The 24273-nt window shown below is 34.8% G+C and overlaps 1 pseudogene; it reads left to right on the plus strand.

Moving 5' to 3' along the window:
• Positions 1 to 24273, plus strand: part of LOC141491477 (baculoviral IAP repeat-containing protein 5 pseudogene) — a 104680-nt pseudogene continuing 80407 nt past the window's right edge.

Raw genomic sequence — 24273 nt, forward strand, 5'->3', positions numbered from 1 at the left:
AGCTTCCAATGTAGTTGCTGCTAAGTCCTGTGTGATCCTGACTGCAGCTCCATGATATTTGAACTGTGTCCTTCTGGCTGCTTGTAATATTTTCTCTTTGACTTGGGAGTTCTGGCACTTGGCTATAATATTCCTAGGGTTTGGTTTTTTTGGGATCTCTTTCTCGGGGGGATCGGTGGATTCTCTCCATTTCTATTTTGCCCTCTGCTTCTAGAATATCAGGGAAATTTTCCTGTAGTAATTCTTTGAAAATGATGTCAAGGCTCTTTTCCTGATCATGACTTTCAGGTATTCCAGTAATTTTTAAATTATCTTTCCTAAATCTGTTTTCCATATCAGTTGCTTTTCAATGAGATATTTCACATTTTCTTCTAATTTTTCATTTTTTTGGTTTTGAAGTATGGATTGCTGATTTCTGGTAAATTCATCAATCTCCCTGAATTCTATTCTTTGTCTGAAGGATTTGTTCTCCTCAGAGGGTTTTCTTATCTCTTTTTCCATCTGGCCAATTTTGCTTTTTAAGGCATTCTTCTCCTCAATAACTTTTTGAACTGTTTTATCCATTTGACCTGAGCTGGTTTTTAGCATGCTGTTTTCTTCAGCATTTTTTGGATTTCCTTGACTAAGCTGCTGACTTCATTTTCATGTTTTTCCTGCATCTCTCTCCTTTCTTTTCCCAGTTTTTCTTCCAACTCCCTCATTTGATTTTCAAAGTCTTTTTTGAACTCTGTCATAGCCTGAGCCCAAATTCTGTTTTGCTTGGAGTCTTTAGATGCAGGGGCTTGTACCTCCTCATCTTCAGACTGAGTATTTTGATCCTTCTTGGGCTCATGAGCAAAATATTTCTCAATGGTCTTCCTCTTATTTCTCTGCTTGCTCATTTTCCGAGCCTGAGTCTGGTTTTGGGGTGCTTCCTGAGCTTTTGGGGCACTCCCACAAGGGTCTCAGTGTGTGAGGCTCTGTCCTCCCTCCTGGTCTGTGAATGACCATAAGTGCCCCCCTCTGCCATGGGGCTGAGGTGGGGGGCTCTGCTGTTCTATGGGGGGGTGCCTAGACTGCTATCAGGATCTGAAAGTGGTCAGAACCCCAGAGTCCTGTTCCAGAGGCAGAGGATAAAGCTCAGCAGTCTCTCTTTACTCCCCTCCCTCAGCTCAATGGGCTCATGCCCTGGGGGCTTCTGCTCACTGGCTCCGCATGCTTCTGTTTCAGGATCTGGGCTGCTGAAAGACCAAGCTGCTGGCTGTGTGCCCTGAGGGCTGGGTTCCATGTGCTGGCTCCTGCAGAGGTCCCCTGCTGTTCCCCCACTTTATGCCTGGTGCTCCTCAGGGTGCAACTCAGGAGCCTCCCCCGCTGCTGTGAGCTGTGGCTCCCAGCACCCTGGGGCTGCCTCCGGGAGGCTGAAGTTCTTTCGCTCTGGTGGGCCACCCCTCTGGTGGGCTGCCCCTCTGACTCTGGGGAGCAGAGCCTTTCTGCTCTTTTCCAGGTTACCTTGAGTAGGACAACTGCCTCACTGGTTCCCTTTGTGGGTTCTGTCTCTTGAAAGTTTAGTTAGAGTCCTTAGTTTCACATTTTTATCAGAGAGTGCCTAAGACTTGATCCCTTCTTGTCACCATCTTGGCTCCGCCCCAAGTTAATATTTTTCAAAAGCTATTATAAGTGAAAGGATATTTAAAAACTCCAGTGTGTCTGATGGGCAAAATGTTATTTAATTGTAGTTGTTGGTTGGACTCTTTAAGTTTTTCTTTCCAGTATTTGAGTGGTTCCCAAAAATTACATTTAAAAATTGTATTTTGTAAATTAAGAGCAGAAGCTATTATTAGCTGTATTTTGGTAATTTAAACATGATATCATACTTGGCAAAAGACTAAGAGAATTCAGTTGAAGTTTAGCTATGTAATGTCTTTTTATTATAACTGAGTAGGAGAATTTGTTAACCTCTGATTTTTATGATTATGCTTTTAATTATGATTATGCTTTAATTAATTAATTTTAATTTTAATTAAAATGTTCTTACTATGGATTTCTTCCCAAATTTTCACAGAAGTGTTCTAATAAGAAAATATTACAAATTATTTTCCATGGGTATATATCAATTAAGAAGTTCCTATTATCAGTCTATGATTACTTGTCTAAAAATAACAGTTGCCACTGTATCACATTTAAAATTCTGTGAAACACTTCACAAAATTTTATCATTTCCTCCTCACAGTAAGTTTGTGAGATAGCTGTTTTTTATTTTCATTTTGGACTTAAGTAAACTGAATCTCAGAAAAGTTAAGTAAATTTCTCAGTCATATATATAGTATCTGCGTTGGGAGTCAAATTCAGATTTTTTTTTTCTTACAAATCAAGCAACTGTATCTCTATTATGCCATAGTTGAAGGTATTAACCACCAATCCATTTTGAGATGAATAACCCTCTTGCCAATTCCCACTCCTTCATTTCTCTCACATCCCCTCCTTCCTTCTCCTTTTCCCCTTATTGTTCATTCACACCATCATCCCATCTCTGGCTTACTGTCTTCCCATCATATGGTCACTTAAAAGTTAACGAGTTCAGCAAAGTACTACCCTCTATTCTTGATTTCCTTGGTCTCTCATCTTTATGCTTTTTATGTTCTTATCTGTGGGTCATTTCCACTATCCATGTTTCACTCTTCCAAAGTCATAAAATTTGTGTAAACTGGATTCATGCAATGATTATTTGTTGAATTGACTTTTTATTTTTCAGCCTGCCTTAAAATTAAACACATTAGTGCTAAAACATTTCCCCAATACTATATTAATATGAAAACCCAGGGCCAGGATTGTAGAGATTTAATTCTTAAATTTGTCTTCTTTTCTCCTCTCCTTTACCTGTTTATTAGACAAAATCCTTATTGTCCCTGTATCATTATTTACCAAGATTAGAGAGGGAGGAGTAGGATATTTCATACCTCCATCTAGTGGGAGCTAGAGTGAGGAAGGGACACAAATGAAAGATGCTTTAACTTTTCAAATGTTGAGCATTATTATTATTATTATCATTATTATTTTTGTTTTTAACATAACAATGAATATGCTCTAAGTATTTTTGTAGAAAAATTAGAAAAATAATTATTGCTTACTAGAGAAATAATATTTATTTCCTCTTACATCTAAATAGAAATGATATTTAGATCTTATGAAAAAAAAGAATCTTAGCAAGTAGAAAGGAAGAATAGTCCAAGACTATTTTCTTCTTAAATTTCTAGAGCTGAATACACACTAACATATTACAGTAGAGGATCTCATTCAATCCTTACACAGTGGTGCTGATTCATTCAAAATCAAAGTGGTGAACATTCAATTAAACATAGACGGTGTGTGTCTGTAGGTAGATTCACTGTTGTTTTCACCTTGGAGAAGTATTTGCCTAAGGTAGACATGCTTTTCTTTTGTGTATTGCCCAACAAAGTATAATAGAAAAATGGCCTTTTGCTAGTGTTCTTCAATGATAATTTGCAGAACTATTTAGTCATCTGCATTATGCTCCCGGCATGCCGCGTGGTGGCTGCATTTGAAAGGGTCGGTGGTTCCGGCTGCAGGATGAGCGCCCTGTCGCTGCCCCGATGTGGCAGATCTACTTGCTCGATACCCGCATCTCCACCTTCCAGAACTGGCCTTTCACAGAGAACTGCGCCTGCACTCCAGAGCAGATGGCTGAAGTTGGGTTCATCCATTGCCCAAGTGAGAACGAGCCTGATTTAGCCCAGTGCTTCTTCTGTTTCAAGGAACTAGAAGGCTTGGGAACCAGAGGATGGTCTTGTGTTGGAACATAAAAAGCACTCATCTCATTGTGCTTTTATCAGCATTAAGAAGATTGAAGAATTAACACTCAATGAGTTCCTGAAACTGGACAAAGAAAGAGCCAAAAACAAGATTATAAAGGAAACCTCCCGGAAAAGAACAGAATTTGAAGAGCATGCAAAGGAAGTACGGCATGACATTGAAAAACTGGCTGCGTTGGAGTGACTACTCTCCTTAATTCCTTATCCTGCAGCTTAATCATTATTTCTGAGGCATGTTCTCCAAATATTAGTGTGGAACTATTTGATGATGCCTTACAACAGAAGATAACTTTGGGAATTTGAAATTAGACTTTATCATCTATTTTTTGCTTGAAGATGGTGCCAGATACAATTTGATTTCATTTTGTTCAGCTAGTGTTTATGTCGTTGGTGACTTGTCTTTTTTGACCTATTTTTGTATTTTTGTATTTTTATATTGCTGCCCCAACCTTGCCAGGTACTAGATACAGACCTGGGTGACAAGTAGAAGGGACTAACAACACTGAAAACATTTTTATATGCTATTCATGACTGATAAACTTTCTCATAGCTAGTATACTGTTATAGTTATTTGTTGTCAGACTTCTGTCTCTGGATTTTGGGATTTGCAGTTGAAAATATTCTATATGTGGTGAATTTATAATCCCATGGTAAATAATACAAGTAGTTAATCAAGGATGTAGTATTTTTATACTTTGTATAATAATAAAAAAAGAACTATTTAGTCATCTATTATTTACTGGTATTCTCTCTGTGCTCTCTGAATATAGTCCCATAATAAATAGCATGCAAGATAACCCAGCAGCACTTTAGTGTTTATATAGAATTAAGGAGAGAACCTGACCTCATTGAAGTCATGTAAGGTAGAATGCTAATGTCCTACTGAATGTTTTTATGGAAATACTCTGCTGAATTCTATTTATTTTAATACTGAATTTCTTTTTTGATCCTGGTGTATAAGAACAAAAGACTACTCATTGATTAGGTTGGACTTATGTTTATATTTGTATGTACAACTGTATTTTCTTCCCCTTATCGCCTTTCCCCTGTACTTCTTATAGAAGAAATCAGGTAGTGTGGGATGGTTGAAAAATTCACGGACCCTGACAAGAATCCTGAGCTTGAGTCTGGACGTTATCACTTCCTAACCATGAGGAATGAAATAGAAAGGAATAAGGATTTATTAAGCAGCTATTATGTATGAAATATTTAACAAATATCTAATTTGTTCCTCAAAACAACTATATGACTTTGGATAATTCCAGTCACATAATGTCTCACCATGAATATAAAATGAAACTAACAGTAACTGTATTATTAGTCTCACAGGACAGTTATTACTCATTAACATATCTAGATATCATTATAAGCTTTAAAAACAGTAACATCAATAGCAAAGAATATTTCCATTGCATTTCCATTTGGAATTTATTAAAACTCCAAACTTTCATAATATCCTTCTGAGATACATGGGGGAAATATTACTGTCCCTATTTTACAGATGAAAAATCTGAAGCTCAAAGAAGTTTAATGATTTGCTCAATGATACAAAGCTGAGTTTTAGAACTGGGACTTGAGAGTAACTGAGGTAGAAAATAGAGACCTCATCAGCAGGAATATACATCTAGGAAATAAAAATCAGAATGGTCTAATATTTTACCAAATGTTCACAGCAACACTTCTGTGATTTCAGAGAACTGGAAGCAAAATTGGTGCCTATGGGAATTGACGAACAAATTGAGGCATATGGATATAACAAAGTATTATTGTTCAGGCAACATGAAATATTGAATATTAGAAAAATTCACAGGGATGATTTGTATGAACTGATTCAGTGAACTTATGGAACCAGCTGAACCATAGCAAGCTTCAGACTTGATCATGTTCTTTCATTTCTGTCATTTCCTGACCTTTTGTCTCTGCTAATAAAGCTTCCTACTGAAGCTCTAAAAACCATGTCCTGAGAACTTAATCATACCCTTCATTTCTTATAGCACAGTCATATCCTTGACAGTAATGTACCACCACTCTTTTAGCCATTCTTCCAGTTGATGTATGCTTATTTTGTTCCCTGTACCTTGTTATCACAAGAGTACTGCTGTATAGTGAAAGCTAGGTGGCACAAAGCGGTACTGGGTCTGGAGTTAAGAGAATCTGCGTTCAAATCTGGTCTCAGAAACTTAGTACTTGTATGACCCTGAATAAGTCACTTAATCTTGTTTTCTTCAATTTCTCAATGGTAAAATGAGCTAGAGAAGGAAATGACACACTATTCCAGTGTCTTTGCCAAGAATTCCCAAATGTAGTCACAGAGATTCAGCATAACTATTCCATTAAGCAACAATAGGAACAATACAGATTTTGTCAAGCTATTATTTCAGCTCTGCCCTCTCACTTTTGTCTGCTCATTATATCTCTACAAAAAACAGCTACTGTACAGGAAAGTCAGAATACAGTGTATTCAATGTGAGGATTTCTCTTTAGTTAAGAGTTTTGGGAACAAATCTTCAAGAACATAGGAAACCTATGCTAATTTATCACTATATCATTTGTTCATACATTACCAAAATTTTGAGGGAAACCAGATAAGGAGGTAAAGAAAAAAAGACTAGAAAAAGGGAAGTAAAAAAATTCAAAGAAAATTGATTACTCAGGATTTGTTGTTGCTTGTCCTTCATTCTCAAAGGGGACCATGACATCAGGGATGTGCTGTCATGAATTTCATCTGAGTTGGATTTAAGTGGGGGATACTCCTGGGACATCAGGGAGGCTGTGCAAAGTCACCAATCTCATTATGTTTTCTGTGACCAATGGGTCCAGTAGACAGATATAGATCCAGATGACAGGAGATACCCGCAGTGGGAGACCTTGGACCTTATAAGCTAAGGCCTCAGTTTGATTAAAGCAGAAGTGGAATATTATGTTTTCATTTAGTCTACCCTTCAGAATTTAATAAAACAATAGCAGCAAGCACCTAAGTACATGGAAAAGATGATTCATTGAAGTATCTCAGCTAACTATGAAATATTAAAAATCAAGTCAATAAGCATTGGGCATCTATGTTTTAGGCATGGTTCTCTGGAGACAAAAAATGACAAAAAAAAGTCTTCAGCCTCAGAGAGCTCACAATAATGTGGAGGAGACAACAAAAACAGCTATATACAAATGAGATATACTCAAAATGAATGTCATGATCACAAAGGAAGGAAAGATTTCTTGTGGAAGGTGAAATTTTAACTAAATGTTGAAGGAACGCAGGGAAGCTTGGAGGCAGAGATGAAAAAGAAGAGAATTCCAGACATGGGGGAACAACAGGGAAAAAAGCCTAGACAAAAGAGATAGATGGTTATGTGGGAGGAACAGAAAGGAGACCAATGTACCATAGAACTTAGAATACATGGAAAGGAGTAAAGTGTCATAAGATAGAAAAAGAAAAGGGGTTAAGTTATGAAGGATTTTCAAAGCTAAGAGCCAGAAGCAGAAATAGAACCCTTATAGAGGAAATATAGAAAGACATTGACTGGAATAAACACAAAAAGAAAAGGCATGGTTGAGTTATCCAAATTCTCAACCTTAATAGATTTAAGGTGCAGTACCTAGCATGGCTAATAAGTTAGCCAATGATATTTATTAATAAACCACTGAATGAGAATACTGTAGTGTTTACCTTGTTTTCATTTTTTTGCATTTTGTTTGACTGATGCTTGATGTCTCATAAAGTCATTAGCTTCCACTAGTTCAGTTCTAATTTTTAAGGATTTATTTTCTTCAGTGAGCTTTTCTATCTCCTTTTTCATTTGCCCCATTTTATATATATATATATATATATTTTTTTTTTTAGGTTTTTGCAAGGCAATAGGGTTAAGTGGCTTGCCCAAGGCCACACAGCTAGGTAATTATTAAGTGTCTGAGACTGGATTTGAACTCAGGTACTCCTGACTCCAGAGCTGGTGCTTTATCCACTGCACCACCTAGCCACCCCCTGCCACATTATATTTATAAAGGAGTTGTTTCTTCAATGATTTTTTTTCCCATTTGATTAATTCTGTTTTTTAAAGAGTTGTTTTCTTTTTCCATTTGCCCAATTGCATTTTTAAAGAGGTTGTTTTCTTCAGTCAATTTTTGTGCTTCTTCCCCAAACTTTCTAAAAATTTTAATTGTATTTCTTTTTTCAATTTTTCTACCTGATTTTTTTGAGCTCTTCTAAGAGGTCTTTCTAAACTTGAGACCAATTCATATTTCCTTCTGGGGCTTCATTTGTAGTACTTTTTTGCCATCATCTTTTAAAATGGTGTTGTGATCTTCCTTATAGTCTAGAAGCTTTCTGTGGTAAGGACTTTTCTCTGAGTTTTCTTTCTCATTTTGAGTTTTGCTCCTTGGACCATCAGGGGCATTGTCCCAAGCTTCTCATGTTGGGGGAGGGTCCCACTCACAAACTTTCCAAGTTGGGACCTTCCAACTCTAGCAGCCTGCTTACTGAGCTGAGGCTTAGTTGTAAAGGCGGGGGGGGGGGGGGGCAGTCTGGAACTCTCAATTTGCCATCTGCACTGCTATTGGAGTCTACCTAGCTGGTTGTTGTGCCACTGACCTACTACTGAACCATGACCCAAGGGGCTTGACTCCTGCTCTTTGCTGTGGCTGTCTTCCAGTGGCTTCTTCCGCACCCCTCCTGTGCTGTCTCTTCTCCAGTCACCAGACAATGCTCTCCCCCCTCTGAGACAGAACTTTCCTGAAGTCCTTCCAAAATATCTTAAGCTAGAAAAATGCTTTACTCTATCCTTTTTTTGAGTTCTGTCACTCCAGAATTCATTTACAGCCTTTATTTAATGTTGTTTCTGAGGTAATTTGAGAACTTTTGAAAGTTCCTGGTTTCTCTTAATCATCTTGGCTCTACTCTTGTTGTGACCAACTTGTGAAGTGTATAGGAAGTAGGAGATCTACAACCTCTGCCTAGGAAAAATGCCATGAAAATATTTAAAAGAATATCTCTAGGAGTTAAACTGGAGGTGGCACAGTGGATAGAACATTGCTCCTGGGCAGGAAGATTCATCTCTGGGAGTTTAAATGTGGCTTCAGTCACTTACTAGTTGTGTGACCTTGGATAAGTCATTTGACTCTACCCCAGCTCCTCATCTGTAAAATGAGCTGGAGTATCTGTGCCAAGAAAGTGGGTCACAGAGAGTCAGAGTCAGAGTCAGAGAGTCAGAAATGACTGAAGAACAACAGCAGAAGTTAATTATCTCCACATAGTTTCAATAACAAACTCAATATTGCCATGTAAGACTTCCATTTCTGCCTCCCCCACCCTCCTGCCCCATAATGATGAAATAGAGTGAGGGAGGGTGAGATGACCCATCCATTCCACTCTTTGTATTAACTTGACAGGTTTGTTAAGTCCATTTATAAAGAAGCTCTGCAGAAAATGTTTACCACGAGACCAGTTTCAATCCACTTTTTTAAAAAAAGGTTTTTACAAGGCAAACAGGGTTAAATAACTTGCCCAAGGCCACACAGCTAGGCAATTATTAAGTGTCTGAGACCGGATTTGAACCCAGGTACTCCTGACTCCAGGGCCAGTGCTTTATCCACTACACTATCTAGCTGCCCGTTCAATCCACTTTTTAATGTGCACACTGCACTGACAACTTTGTATTGTAACAATCTCATCACACTTTGATCTCCCATCTTTTAATATAAGAACCACAGTATGGTGGTTAACAATGTAAATGTTTTGTGTACATAGACATCATTTACAAAGCATAAAACCGTTTTAAATGGGGACATAATAAAATTTAAACTGGAAACGCTTCCAATGAAAAATTTTCAAATACCTCAATCATAGATAATGTAATTTCCTTTCTGAAGTTAAGTCAAAGTAGTGTGTTGATTGGGTAGTTGCTTACCAGATGTAATAGTAGTGAATTTTGTTCCTTCAACTTTTAAGTGATTTTTTTGTGATCTAATTTTTTATTTCATATTTTGCTCTCTATCAAACATTTTGATGACAGTTTTGCCTAGTATATTTTTCTACCTTTTACTGCTTTTCAAGTCAGTCTATCTTAGTTATTAACCCAATAAACAATTGAATAGAGATAAAAGAACATCTTCATTTTAAATTTTTAATATTTATTTTATTCTGAATCTAAAAAATAAAAAAGAATTTTCTTAATAGGAAAATAAAAAAAGAAAAGGTTATTGTACATGAAGCAGCAAATCTACTATGTACAACTTGCTATTCCTTTTAAATATATAATCAAATATTATGTTTTTTCTCTTCCTTCCTCCTGTTTTAAAGATGACTACAATTAGTCACAACTGTGTGTGTTGTGTGTGTGTGTTTGTGTGTCTAAAATCATTCTGTACATATTTCTATTTTATCAGTTCTTTTTCTAGATGCAGAGTTTTCTTATGTCTTTTGTAGTTAATTTGGGTATTTATAATAATTGATTTGTTTTTTTATTTCTTTGGGGCAAAGAGGTTAACTGACTTGCCCAAGGTTAAGTATTAAGTGATTAAGGCCCAAATTTGAACTCCTGACTCCAGGATTAGTGCTCTTTCCACTGTGCCCCTCAAAGTTGTTCTTAAAACAATATTTCTGTTTCTGCACACAATGTTCTCTTGGTTCTGCTCATTTTGTTTTTCATTATTTTATGCATATTTATTCATGTTTTTCTTTTTTTTAAGTTTTTTTTTTTGCAAGGCAATGGGGTTACATGGCTTGCCCAAGGCCACACAGCTAGGTAATTATTAAGTGTCTGAGGCTGAATTTGAACTCAGGTACTCCTGACTCCTGGGCCTGTGCTCTATCCACTGTGCCACTTAGCCATCCCCATGTTTTTCTAACATCATCAAACCCATCATTTCTTATAATACGGTAGTGTTCCATCACTATCATATGCCATTTTCAGCCATTCCCCCAATTGATGAATATCTCCACAATTTCCAGGTTTTTTGCTGCCATAAGGAGCTGCTATAAATATTTTAGAACTTGTAGATTCTTTTTCTCTAATCCTCTTGGGAAATAGATTTAATAATAGATTAAATAGGCAGTTTAGTAACTCTTTAGAATAATTCCAGATTGTTCTCCTAAATGGTTGGATCAGGTCACAATTCCACCAACACTGAATTAGTCACAATTTTTCTATATCCCCTCCAACATTTGTTGTTTTTCCCTTTATTCATTTTAGCCAATCTGAAAGATGTCAGATGATATGTCATGGATATTTTAATTTGCATTGCTCTAATCAATAAAGATTTAGCACATTTTTATATAATTTGTTAGCCTTAATTTTCTTAGGCTAAAATTGAAATAATAAAAAATTAGATTACAATGAAGTTTTATTCTCTAGCATTTTACCAACGCTTTTGGGTAGATAACATCATTAAAGATGTCAAACCTGATTCAAAGGGATATAAAACTATTGCAGCCAATCAGTCAAATTACACATTAGCACATAAAGGTGTCACTAATTTGACTCATGATTTCTCTTATCTGTTCACAAGGTCTGTTCTATTGTAAGAAAACTGATAAGGATTTGGTTAGGAGGACTATTATCTCCTATTCTGGGGTAACCAGATTAGTTCCTACTTCTTCAGGATGATCTCTATAGCTGATTGTCTATACAGCTATGAAAACTAAACTTTCATATGCATATGCATATATAAATTTGCATATGCTGATAGGAGAAATAGGTTGTGTGAAACAGACAGGGCCTCCCTTCAGACTTGTAGCTGTAAAGACACAGGCCTTAAGGAGGAGAAAGGTTAATATTCGGATTTACAAACCCTGATTAGAGTCTGAGAAATCAATTTTTACTCAGAAATATAGGATTAAAGATGTTAAATTTAGACAGATTATAATTGTTTTGATTTCTTCATTGGAAAACTGCCTATTTATATTCTTTGATCATTTATCAATTGGGGAATGATTCATATTCTTATAGATTTGATAATAAATATTCTTTATATATTTTGAAATAAGAGATCTCTTTCTTTGGGAAGAAAGTCAAGAATATCAAAGGGACTAATGGAAAAAATATAAAGTTAGGAGGATTAGCAATACCAGATCTTAAAATATATGGTAGTAACTATTAAAACTATCTGATACTGACTAAGAAATAGAAAGGTTGATCAGTGGAGCAAAGTAGACATAAAATTTATAGCAGAAAATAAATATAGTAACCTTGTATTTACCAAGTGCAAAGACTTAAGTTTTGAGGATAAAAATTCATTCTTTGGTAAAAATTTTTGAGAAAATTGGAAAGTAGTCTGGCTGAAAGTGGGCGTAGACACATCTTATACCATTTACCAAGATAAGATCAAAATGGTTATATGATCTAGATATTAAGAAAGATATTATAAGAAAATTTGAAGAACATGGAACATAGATTTATGGATAGGCAAACAATTTATGAATAAGCAAGAGATAGAGTACACTGTGAGGTTTAAATTGGATACTTTGAATTACTTTAAATTATAAAGTTTTATACAAATAAAACATATGTAGCCAAGATTTAGTGCTACTACCTCTCAAAGATTTGGATAGCCAGAAGAGGAAACATTCTTTTATTAGTATACTTGCCATTCAACTAGTATATTAAAAAAACTATTGATATAGTTTACAATGTGGAATCACTTTGTATACTTATTAGAAAATGCACTTTTAAATAAAGAGCAAGGGAAAGAGAGAGGGAGGGAGGGAAAGAGAGGGAGGGAAGGAGAGGGAGAGAGAGAGAGAGAAACAGAGAAACAGATAGAGAAAGCGACAGAGATAGAGATCATTGTCTTTTTGAATTTTTAAAAGAAAAATATAAGCCACAAAGAGTCTAAATATGTTCCATCCAAATAATGACTCTCCATTTTTAAAGAGACAGCATTGTTTCAGATATATCAGGCAATTTAATAAAAGTTGGAAAAACCATAAATTTAGATAATATTCTATTCCTAGCAATGTGCTTTCATATGATATCTGTTATTTCATTTTATCTTTTCACAAACCTTATGAGTGAGGCAGTTTAGTTATAATCAGTTTCACTTTATAGATGAAGACATAAATCAGATTTGGAATCTGTACAAATTCCGTTCTCTAGTATCTCCAGTTCAAATAAGGTGCCATCAACTTTTGACTATCTTTATAATAAGAATACTTCCTATTTTATAGTATTTTAAAGCTTCAAAGTTCTTAGTGTATATTAACTTATATGTATATTGGGTACATTAACCATTTTACAGATAATGAAACAAAGGTTGTGATTTGCCCAAGGTTACCTAGCTAATAAAAGTCTGAGACAGTTGTGAATGGATCTAGCATTTCTGAAGAGCAATATGGAACTATGCCCAAAGAGCAATAAACTGTTCATACTCTTTGACCCAACAATTCCAGTTCTAGGTCTGTATCCTGAAGAAATTATAAAAAAAGGAAAAAGTCCTACATGTTTCTTCATAGCAGTTTTTTTTTTGTAGTGGCAAAGAATTGGAAATTAAGGGTTTGCCCATCAATTGAGGAATGGTTAAACAAGTTATGGTAGATGAATATTATGGAAGACTATTGTTCCATAAGAAACCATAAATAATCGGACTCTGGAGAAGCATGGAATGACTTATTTGATCTGATGCTGAGCGAAGGGAGAAGAACCAAGAGAACAATATAGATGTCAACAACAACATTGTGAAGTGAACAACCTTGATGGAAGCAGCTCCTCTTAGCAATTCAGAGAGCTAGTACAACTGTATTAGACCAGCTATGGACTATGTTATCCCCATCCAGAGGAAGAAAAACAAAACAAAACACACAAAAAAATCCCAACCTTTCAGAATCTGATGAACACTTTATAAAAATTATCTCTTATGCATCTCTTTCCTTTAATTCTAATTCCTCATACTGAAAATAGCTAATCTGAAAATAGTTTATCAAAATATGTACATACAATCCTAACCTGATTATCACTGAGGGGAGAAAGATGGTAAGGGAGGGTAGAAGGAAATTTTGTAACTTAAAAATATACATGTACATGCAGATGAAAATAAAAACAAAAAATAAAAGTCTGAGACAGCTTTCAAATTTATATCTTGACTGTAAGACCAGCACTCCAAATTGACCTACATAGTAATGTTAATTTGGAAATGCTGATAAAACCCAAATCCCTGACATCTTCCCCTTTTATATGAATGTTTTGATTTTCAACCACTAGGGAAAAGCAATTTCAAATATGAAACTTTATCTAAAACTGATGATTTCATGTCATTTTTACTCTTTAGATGGCCTCATATCTCAACATATTCTCCTACTTTTTTTTTTTTATTTCTGACTCAAACATGCTTATGTTCTTCCACAATTTGAATCGTGTACTTGAAAGAAGTTTTAGAATATAGGTGGGTTTTCTATAGTAGAAATAACCCCTCAAATTGTAGATTGAAACCCTCAACCCTGAAATATTCTTGTGCAGAAACGTTCAAAAGGAAAAATCATCTAGTGTTCTGAACACCTTGTTCTTTTAGTTACTGAAAAAAAAATAATAACAAACTTCTGGGATCAACTATCTGTGGTTATCATTCTTACATTGCCAGCAACCCACTTCTTTGATAATCCTGATAATATAATTTAAGTTTCTCATGCACAAGTTCCCACTGATATTTTAAAGCAAATGACATCTTCCCCCCCTGCCATGTGTATTTCCTTTCACCTTTTGGATTATATGTAATATTGAGCCTTATGGTATACTTAGAGTAACATTTGAAGCAGTAAGTGATGCTTTGTTTTTCAAAATGACAGATGCTATGTAAAGTATTAGATATTGGCAGTGATATAAAGTAGGAGCTCTTAACATGAGGTCTATGAACTTGCTAACTTTTAATATTTTTTTTAGGTTTATGCAAGGCAAATGGGGTTAAGTGGCTTGCCCAAGGCCCCACAGCTAGGTAATTATTAAGTGTCTGAGGCCAAATTTGAACTCAGGTACTCCTGACTCCAGGACCGGTGCTCTATCCACTGTGCCATCTAGCCGCCCCATAACTTTTAATATTTTGACAACTAATTTCAATAGAATTGATTTCCTTTGTAAACTCCATGTATTTTATTTTATGCATTCAAAAACGTTATTTTGAGAAGGGGCCAATAGGTTTCACCAGAGTACCAAAAGTGTCCATGACACAAAAAAGGTGAAGAGCATATGATGAAGAGGGGATTCTTGTTCAGTACAAATCAAATTAAATGGTCTCTGAGAATCCTTCCAAATCTAAAATGTAATCCTAACCCTGATTCAGTAATTCTATAACATTTCCCAAGGGTATTTCTAGGAATTACCAGTGTGCCAATGAGTTTAATATTTCATGTCTTGCTATGGATTTAGAGAGAGGACTTCAAAGTAAGACCATAGTAAATTTGTGTGACTACCTTGTGAGTTATAATTTGGGGAGAAGATTAAGTCTGTTAGAAGAGAAAGAAAAATTTGCAGGGAACTGGTGACCCCTCTGGAACAGGTTCAAGAATGAAGAAGAAAGCAGCCAAGTTGGAACCCACTCCATTTTTTCCCCTCTATGTTAAACTTAGTTAAGTCAATTTAGTCTATTTATAGTTAAGCCTGTATTTCACCCAGTGTTCTGATTAATGGGGCTGGGATTGAGACTGGGACTGGGGCTGGTTATAAGGGGGAGGAGGAGGTAACACTACTGGAGCTGATATGCTGATTTGTTATTTGGAGCTTATTCTTCATCACTCACAGGTTTCCAGCCAAAAATAATAAAAACTATTTTTATAAAAGGGCAGTAATCCATGTCAACATTTTATTCTAAAAGCAAAGTGAAGACATCAAATCCTTAAGCAAGGAGTAAACTATATGACAAATAACAAATCATGTCATCCCATTTCTTCAAGGATTGTTCCTTTTATGATTTCTCACAAATTTAAACCAAACCTTAAGTAAATTTCTATTAAAATCTATTTTGACTTTTGTGGACTAAATTTAGATATTTTATTTTTTTGTTGTTAATTATAGAATTTTCAATCTATGGATTTTTGGCACTATGTTTTTCCAAACCCCTAATTTTAAAGATGAGAAAATTAATCTCAGAAAAATAAAGTGACTTTTCTAAGGTCACAAAGCTAGATAGTGAGAAGTCTAGTCTCAGACCAAAACATACACACACACACACACACACACACACACACACACACACTCACACACTTAAAAGGAGATTTCAATTTTGGTAGCCAGCCATAACCATTGTTCAGGCTGACTGATGTTGCATGCTTCAAAAAAATCTTTTAAATTTGGAGATAGAATAAAAAGTTCATAATTCTCATACATTAGTTTCAATTATATATAAGAGTATATTAACAGATTTTTTTTTTTTGCTGGACCTATCTTGCTGAAAAATGCCAGTTTCCAAAGAATTTACTCTCTAGCTAACTACTTATATCTTAGAAAATGGCATTAATGACAATATTTCATGAATTATTTCATGAATTATTCCTGATGAATACATGAGTTCAAATAACATATACCTAATCTTACTTTTATTTCTACATTTTAGAAGGCAATCAGGAGACACAATGTGCAGAGCCCTGGTTGGACCTGTAATTAGTTAAGACCTAAGTCCAAATACAGCCTCAGACAGAAGAGGAAGCTAAGACAAACAGAGTTAAGTGAGTTGCCCAAGGACACATAGCTAGCAAGTGTCTGAGACCAGATTTGAACTCAGGGAGATGAATGTTCCTGACCCTAGGCCTAACATTCTATCCACTATGTCATATAGATGCCCCTTTGCTCCCAGACATAGAGTTAAAAGAAATGCCTTTATCTTAGGCTAGGGTACTCTGGTTCAGCATGACCTTAGGCAATTTACTTAATCTCTGTTTGCCTTAGTTTCCTCATCTATAAAATGCAGATAATAATATCAGCTGTCTCCTGAGATTGTTATGAGGATTAAATGAGAATTTATTTGTAAAGTAATATAGGAGCAATAATATTTTATATTATCTACTGTGAATAACAGCTATTTTTAGCAATACAATGATTGAAGTCAATTCTGTAGGACATGATAAAAGGTGCTATCCATCTCCAGAGAAAGAACTGGTAGAACTTGAATGCATATCAAAGATATTTTCTTTACTTTTTTTTCATGTTTTTTTGTTTTTTTTCACAGAATGACTTACATGGAAATCTGTTTTGCATGACTACACATGTACAACCTATTTCAAATTGCTGGCTTTCTCAATGGGGGTGGGAGTGAAGGAGAGAAAATTTCATGAGGAGGACTGAAATCCAACTTCCACTGATCCCCAACTTGGTTTTTTTAGGTTTTTGCAAGGAAAATGGGGTTAAGTGGCTTGCCCGAGGCCATACAGCTAGGTAATTATTAAGTGTTTGAGTCCGGATTTGAACCCAGGTACTCCTGACTCCAAGACCGGTGTTTTATCCACTGCGTCACCTAGCCGCCCCTGATCCCCAACTTCTTTGATTAATTTTCTATGAAGAATTCATGAAATCCTTCATGGAAAGGCATGGACAAGAATAGCACAGGAGAAGATAGGGATGTGTTGTCAACTGCATAATTGGAGAGAATATATATATATATATATATATATATATATATATATATATATTGTTAATATGAGAGATACATTTAAAGATTTGGTAGTATATTGAATTTAGGTACTTGGTTCTAGTACTTTATTATTGAAGAAGACCAAAATGACATCTCTTACAGTGTATCCAACTGTGGCTGATTAGACTAATATGAGCTTGGAGTGCTCTACCACAGATTGGGCATGAATAATTCATGTGAATACTTGGGGTGGGTATTCAAAACTTTCACCTATCATGTTTCCTTTGAGCTGCTTCAATTGTGCCTTGTTCATAGAGTACAGCACCCTCTCTGATGGGGCATTGTTGGACAGTCATGTACCAATGTCTCTCAAGATGAAAAATCAATTCCAAAGTTCTTGAGAGACCTTCAGAATGTCTCCTGTGAGTACTTGCCCTCTGTGAGTTCTCCATAAAATGGTCTTTTTGGCAAGCACATTTATTTATTTTTATTTATTTGTTGATTGGTTTGTTTTTGGCTTTGTAAGGCAATGGGGTCACATAGCTAGTAAGTAGCAAGTGTCTTGAGACCATATTTGAACTCAGACCCTCCTGACTCCAGGGACCAGTGCTCTATCCACTGTACCACCTAGCTGTCTCCCAAGACAATTGAAATGGAAGTGATTTAGTTTCATGGTACTGATAGATTGTACAGGTTTCACAGGCATGCAGTAATGAGGTCAGCACAATGACTGTAGACCTTAAATTTGATAGTACCTCTTCTCTCCCATACTTTCTTTTGGAAACTCCCAAATACTGAGCTAGTCTGGAAATGTGTGTGTTAACCTCTTTGTCAATTGTCAAAGAACACTGCCAAAGTAAGTAACTTGTCTCTAGTACTCAAAACTTCTTCATTGGCTGTAATCCATGATTCCACATATGGATGATGTGCTGCTGGCTTATTTTCTTTATATTAATTGTTAGACCAAAATTAGCACAAGCAACAGAGAATCGATCCATATTTTGTTGCTTCTCAGTTTCAGAGGCTGCACTGATTACCATAATCATCTTCAAATAGAAAATTATGAACCAAATCTTCTTTTGCATTTTTTCATTAAATCCCTGGAAATTCTCAACTTTTTATTTCTCCCATATGAATTTACTTGCAATTTTTTTTCTAACTCATTAAAGTAATTTTTTGGCATTTTGATTGGTAGGGCACTAAACAATTAGTTTAATTTTGGTAGAATTGTCATTTTTATTATATTAACTCAGCCTATCCATGAGCAGTTGATGTTTACCTAGTTATTTAAATCTGATTTTATTTGTGTGAGAAATGTTTTGTAATTGCTTTCAAAAAGTTTCTGAGTTTGCCTTGGCAGGTAGACTCCCAGGTATTTTTATATTGTCTGAAGTTACTTTGAATGGAACTTCTCTTTCTAACTCTTTCTGCTGTATCTTGCTAGTCATATATAGAAATGCTGAGGATTTATGAGCTTTTATATCTTGTGACTTTGCTAAAGTTGCTAATTATTTCTAGTAGTTTTTAGATGATTTTTTGGGATTCTCTAGGTATACCATCATGTCATCTGCTAAGAGAGTTTTGTTTCTTCCTTCCCAGTTCCAATTCCTTCAATTTCTTTTTCTTCTCTTATTGCTGAAACTAACATTTCTAATACAATATTGAATAGTAGTGGTGATAGTGGGCATCCTTGTTTCATCCCTGATCTTATTGAGAATGCCTCTAGACTATTCCCATTGCATAGAATGCTTGTTGATGGCTTCATATAGATACTGCTGATTATTCTAAGGAACAGTCCATTTATTCCTGTACTCTCTAGTGTTTTTAGTAGGAATGGATGCTGTATTTTGTCAGAAGCTTTTTCAGCATCTATTGATATGATCATATAATTTCTGATAGGTTTGTTATTGATATAATTAATTATTCTAACAGTTTTCCTAATCTTGAACCAACTGTGCATTCCCTGGATAAATTCTACTTGATCATAATGTATTATTCCAGTGCTAACTTGTTGTAATCATTTTGCTAAGATTTTATTTAAGATTTTTGCATCTATATTCATCAGGGGAGATAGATCTATAATTTTCTTTCTCTGTTTTAACTCTTCCTGGTTTAGGTATCAGCACTATATTGGTATCATAGAAAAAGTTAGGCAGAGTTCCATCTTCACCTATTTTTCCAAAGAGTTTATATAGAATTGGAATCAATTGTTCCTTAAATGTTTGATAGAATTCACTTGTGAATCCATCTGCCCCTGGAGATTTTTTCTTAGGGAGTTCAATAATTAATGACTTGTTGAATTTCTTTTTCTGAGATAGGATTGTTTAGGTTATTTAATTTCCCCTTCATTTAACCTGGGCTACATATTTTTGTAAATATTAGTTTTATTACATTTTGGTAATTGTTTATTATGTTTAGGAAGACAATGTTTGTGATGAGACGGTCATGAGATGCACAAGTCTTAAGTTGTAAGTGATCATTGTGTTCTGGTTTCCACTCAGTTCCTCTCAAGGACTCCTTGCCATATCTGGTAGGCTGAGTGTTCTATAGTATTAAAATTCCTCAGAATTATAAACTTTTCTTCTTTTGGGTCTCCAGAGCTTCATAAAATTTTTCTTTGATTTCATCAGGGTTCCTCATAGTGGTAGCATGGGTACTTATGATGGTGGTTTGGCATTTTCCTGCAAGTGGTGATCACATTGTCATGCGTATGTCATTCACTCCTTTTGGTAGGCATACAAGCTTGTTGACTAGATAAATTTTAATAACAAAACTTATCCCAATTCATGGCACTTCCTGTCACTGTTCACTGCAGGAAAATTGTGTATCTAACTCCTAATTCAGTAAGTTGACTTTTATTTGCCAACATTGTTTCACTCAGGACTGCTATTTGGATGTGGTACCTGCTGAGTTCTCTTGCTACAAGAACTGTTCATCTTTCAGGTCTCTTGGATCTTGTGTTGTACATGAACTTATATATATATATATGTATACATGCATACATACATACATACATACAGTCTTTGATTTATGTAAATAAGTCATGAAGACCTAAGAAATAATGAAAGTCATCTCTGCATTCTGAAACAATAGCCTGCTATTTTAAAAATTTGTGTAAAACATTATAATGTCCTTTCTAGTTCCCTAAAAGAGGGTTCTATTCCATATTAGGTATCTGGTAATATTTATATATGTGTGTGTGTGTGTGTGTGTGTGTGTGTGTATGTGTGTGTGTGTATGTGTGTGAGCAAATGTATTGTGCATATATATGCATAAATATAATTTTTATATATGTATATGTTTTATGTGTATACTTGAATACATGTGTATATCAAAACACTTGTATTTATATTTGTTGATTTTGTTCTTGTATTAAAAACCATATTCTTTTCCTTTTTTCTCTTTATTAGTTACATAAATTCTCTGAAAATTATTATTTTTATGTAATTGGATAACTAAGAAAATAGAAAGTTTCTTTCTAATGGATCCCTCAGCTTGAAGGCATCTGATTCAGAATTTGGAACAAGGTACTACAAATTCTGAAACTGAGTGTCATAATTTAAAAAGCAAAGCAGATTTCTAGCCCTCCAGGATGCTTATTTGTTGTTCATTTGTTTATTTATTTATTTATTGGAGAATGAAGTAGAATAAAAGTATAAAGTCATTTGTTTAAATTTCTCATATTAGCAAACAAAGTACAGGAGATGACAAATGGGTTTGATTTCCATATGAAAGTTAGTCTTAGTCTTACAAACACATGCTATAGTTCAAAAGGAAGAGTGGAGCTAGGTCTGCCTCAGTTTATCAGTTTTCAAATCATAAATCCTGTAAACAATGAATTTTGAATAATATCTGTATCTAAAACAGCATTATTGTTGTTCTAAAGTTTAATTTTTCAAAAATATCAAAGCTAGTTGAATTTTTGCACTCTTAATACTAATATTGTCAGAAAAGGGAGGATGCATTTGAAAATTATGTAATACTAATACAATTTTTTTAAGGCCTCATTTCTCAGATAAATAGAGAACTGAATCAAATTTGTAAGAATACAAGTCATTCACCACTTGTCATGGTCAAAGATTATGTACAGTTTTAGGAAAAAAAATAAGCTATATTAAAAAATGTTGTAAATCACTGATTAGAAAAATGCAAATTAAGACAAGTCTGAGGTAAAACCTCACACCTATCAGATTGACTATGCTAGAATGTTGGGAGGATGTGGGAAATTTGAGGGACTAATGCACTGTTGGAGTTGTGGACAGATTCAATCATTTTGGAGATTATGCAAAGGCAGTGGGGTTAAGTGGATTGCCCAAGGCCACACAGCTAGGTAATTATTAAGTGTCAGAGGCAGGATTTGAGCAAGGTTACTTTTTTATAAAAAAGTTGGAATGAAGGTTGGACATACCCATTTGCTCCAAATATAACAGGTGCCTATTCAGAAGAAGAGGGAAAAAAATCTTTATTCACCCCCCCCCAACCCCAGAAATTAGATTGGGAATTTTTCTATGCTACATAAGGTGCTATTTTGTTCACTTTTGTAAAATCTTTTTTGTCTACATCTGTGATTTCTGCTACTAATTCAGATTGGCAACTCTTCTCTAATTTGAAGTCTTAGATTGTTGTTTAGACCATTAAAGTGATGAGTGATTTTCCAAACATTAGTCAACCAAATATGTGTCAAAGATGGGGCTTGAACTCAATTTATCTAGACATGGAGGCTGGCATTCTATTCATTAAAATGATTTGTTATTGTTGGTATTGATACTAAAATATCTCTTTTGTCACCACTTGTTGGCACAGTATCGGGACACATTATTAGTTCTGTGACCCTGGGCAAGTCATTTAACTTCTATTTGCCTCAGTTTCCTCAATTATAAAATGGGGATAATAATATCCATTTCCTAGGGTTGTTATGAAGGTCAAATGAGATAACATTTGTAAAGTGCTTAAGGCATAGTCTGACATTATTATTGTTATTGATTTTCTTGGATTGTTAGAATTTTGGCATTTGAGAAATTTTAGTGGATAAAGCAGAGTAAATGTTATATTAAAAAAGACCTAAGCAATTCTGTATTTGTGAACAGATTTTGAGTGAATGTGTTAAAAAAAACAAACCTTAGTTATGTTCTAGGAACTCTTTATGTATATAACTGCTAGGAATACATTGAAGTCACCTTCAAGGAACTTATATTCAAATGGGAGAAGGCAACTTATAAAGGAAAGGAGGGAGAGGAGATGATCAATGCTCAATTGACATGGTTCAAATATGACTAAAGTGAAGTGAATACCAGGATCTAGGTGAGATAAAATGAAAGTTCACCAATCAGAACTCAGGGTTCCAAGAAAAGAGTCCAGGCTCTAATAAGAGGAGTATTGAGCAATATGATCAGAGTATGGATGGCATAATTTGGAATGGAAAACTTCCTGAAGTTTCAGGAATTGGCATCATAGAAGTATAGAATTTTAAAGTGGGGAAAACCAGTTCATATGCTTCTGCAAAGTTTTTAATTGTGGCATAAATTTGGGTTTTGATGGTTCATTCTCTATGAAGCTTGATGTGGTGATTGGTTCTTTTGCAGCACTCAAAACTTTATTTATTCTCTCTTGAACATCTATCAGTCCTGCCCAGGTATAAAATTAATCATAGAGTCTGAACTAGGTCTGAAGCAACAAATGGATTAGATCAAAAGGTTCAAAAGCAAATAAGTCAATGGAAACAAATAACAATTTCCCTTATACTCCAACTCTAGTTCATTAAAAAAAAATCCAAAGAGTAGCTCCATTGATATGAGTGGAGACATATCAGAGTAAAATTACATATTCTTCCCCTAAAAAAGTTAATTCCTATAAATTCTGTATATATTGTATATGAACTCATATGGGAACATATTATTTCCTTGAGCAAAGTATAACTTTCTTGAGGGCAAGGACTATTTCATTTTTTTCCTTTGTATCCCCAGCTCTTAGATAACTATAGGCACTAAAGAAATGTTTGTTGATTGTCCAGTTAATGTGTTTGGAAAGGAAGGAGATAAAATAATTGTTTTGTAAATAACTATCTAGACACATTTTTCTGTTTTACCTAGTTACTAACTTTGCAACAATGTTGCTTTCTACTATTTTCTCAGAAATAAATACTATTGCATATTCAATGTGGTTTAAACAGGCAGCAATGGACTAAACTAGGAATCCAATCACACCACCACACACAGAGAGAGACACACTAATCCTAAAATCTAATTTAAAGTCAAGGACTAATCTTGGTATATAAAAATGATGAAATATACTTCTTTCCTCTCAATGGAGAAATAGGGTGTTACATACTCATAGGTTGCATTGATTGAAATGTAGTTACTTTGACAATTTTGATTTAAATTTTTTACTTTGGTTCAAGGGAAGGCTCATTGGGTTTAGGGTGAAGCATATCTGAAAATTACTATGGTATGAAAAACAAGAGGCATCAATCTCTCCTTTTTTCTTTAAGAATAACTATAAATTCTAACCCATCCTATATGAATCTAAAGTTATATATTTATGTGGATACATGGTATGTGTGGCAGGGATCAGGTGTTAATAGGGATGATAAATCTTGTGTCAAACTATGTATCCTGAATTTCTGATTAGAAAAATATGGTCATCATGGCAATAGTGTATGTACTTTTCAATTTAACAGACATAATTCTATTTTTTTATTGAGTTCTTTATCATTTGTAAAAATATATTGGCCATTTTTTTTTGCCATTGTCATGTGTGGAATTTTATTTATGCTATGCTTAGGTAAGTATATTATTCCCTGGCTTATTGGTGTATGCTTTCTTAATGCTGCAATTTTATTCCTACATAAGGACTTTAAATGTGTCTCTTGTTAGGAACTTCAATTTTTCATAACAATTCTATGGTTGAAAAACTATTTTTC

The sequence above is a fragment of the Macrotis lagotis genome, chromosome 6 (genome assembly GCF_037893015.1).
Source record: "Macrotis lagotis isolate mMagLag1 chromosome 6, bilby.v1.9.chrom.fasta, whole genome shotgun sequence".
Taxonomy (NCBI): Eukaryota; Metazoa; Chordata; class Mammalia; order Peramelemorphia; family Peramelidae; genus Macrotis; species Macrotis lagotis.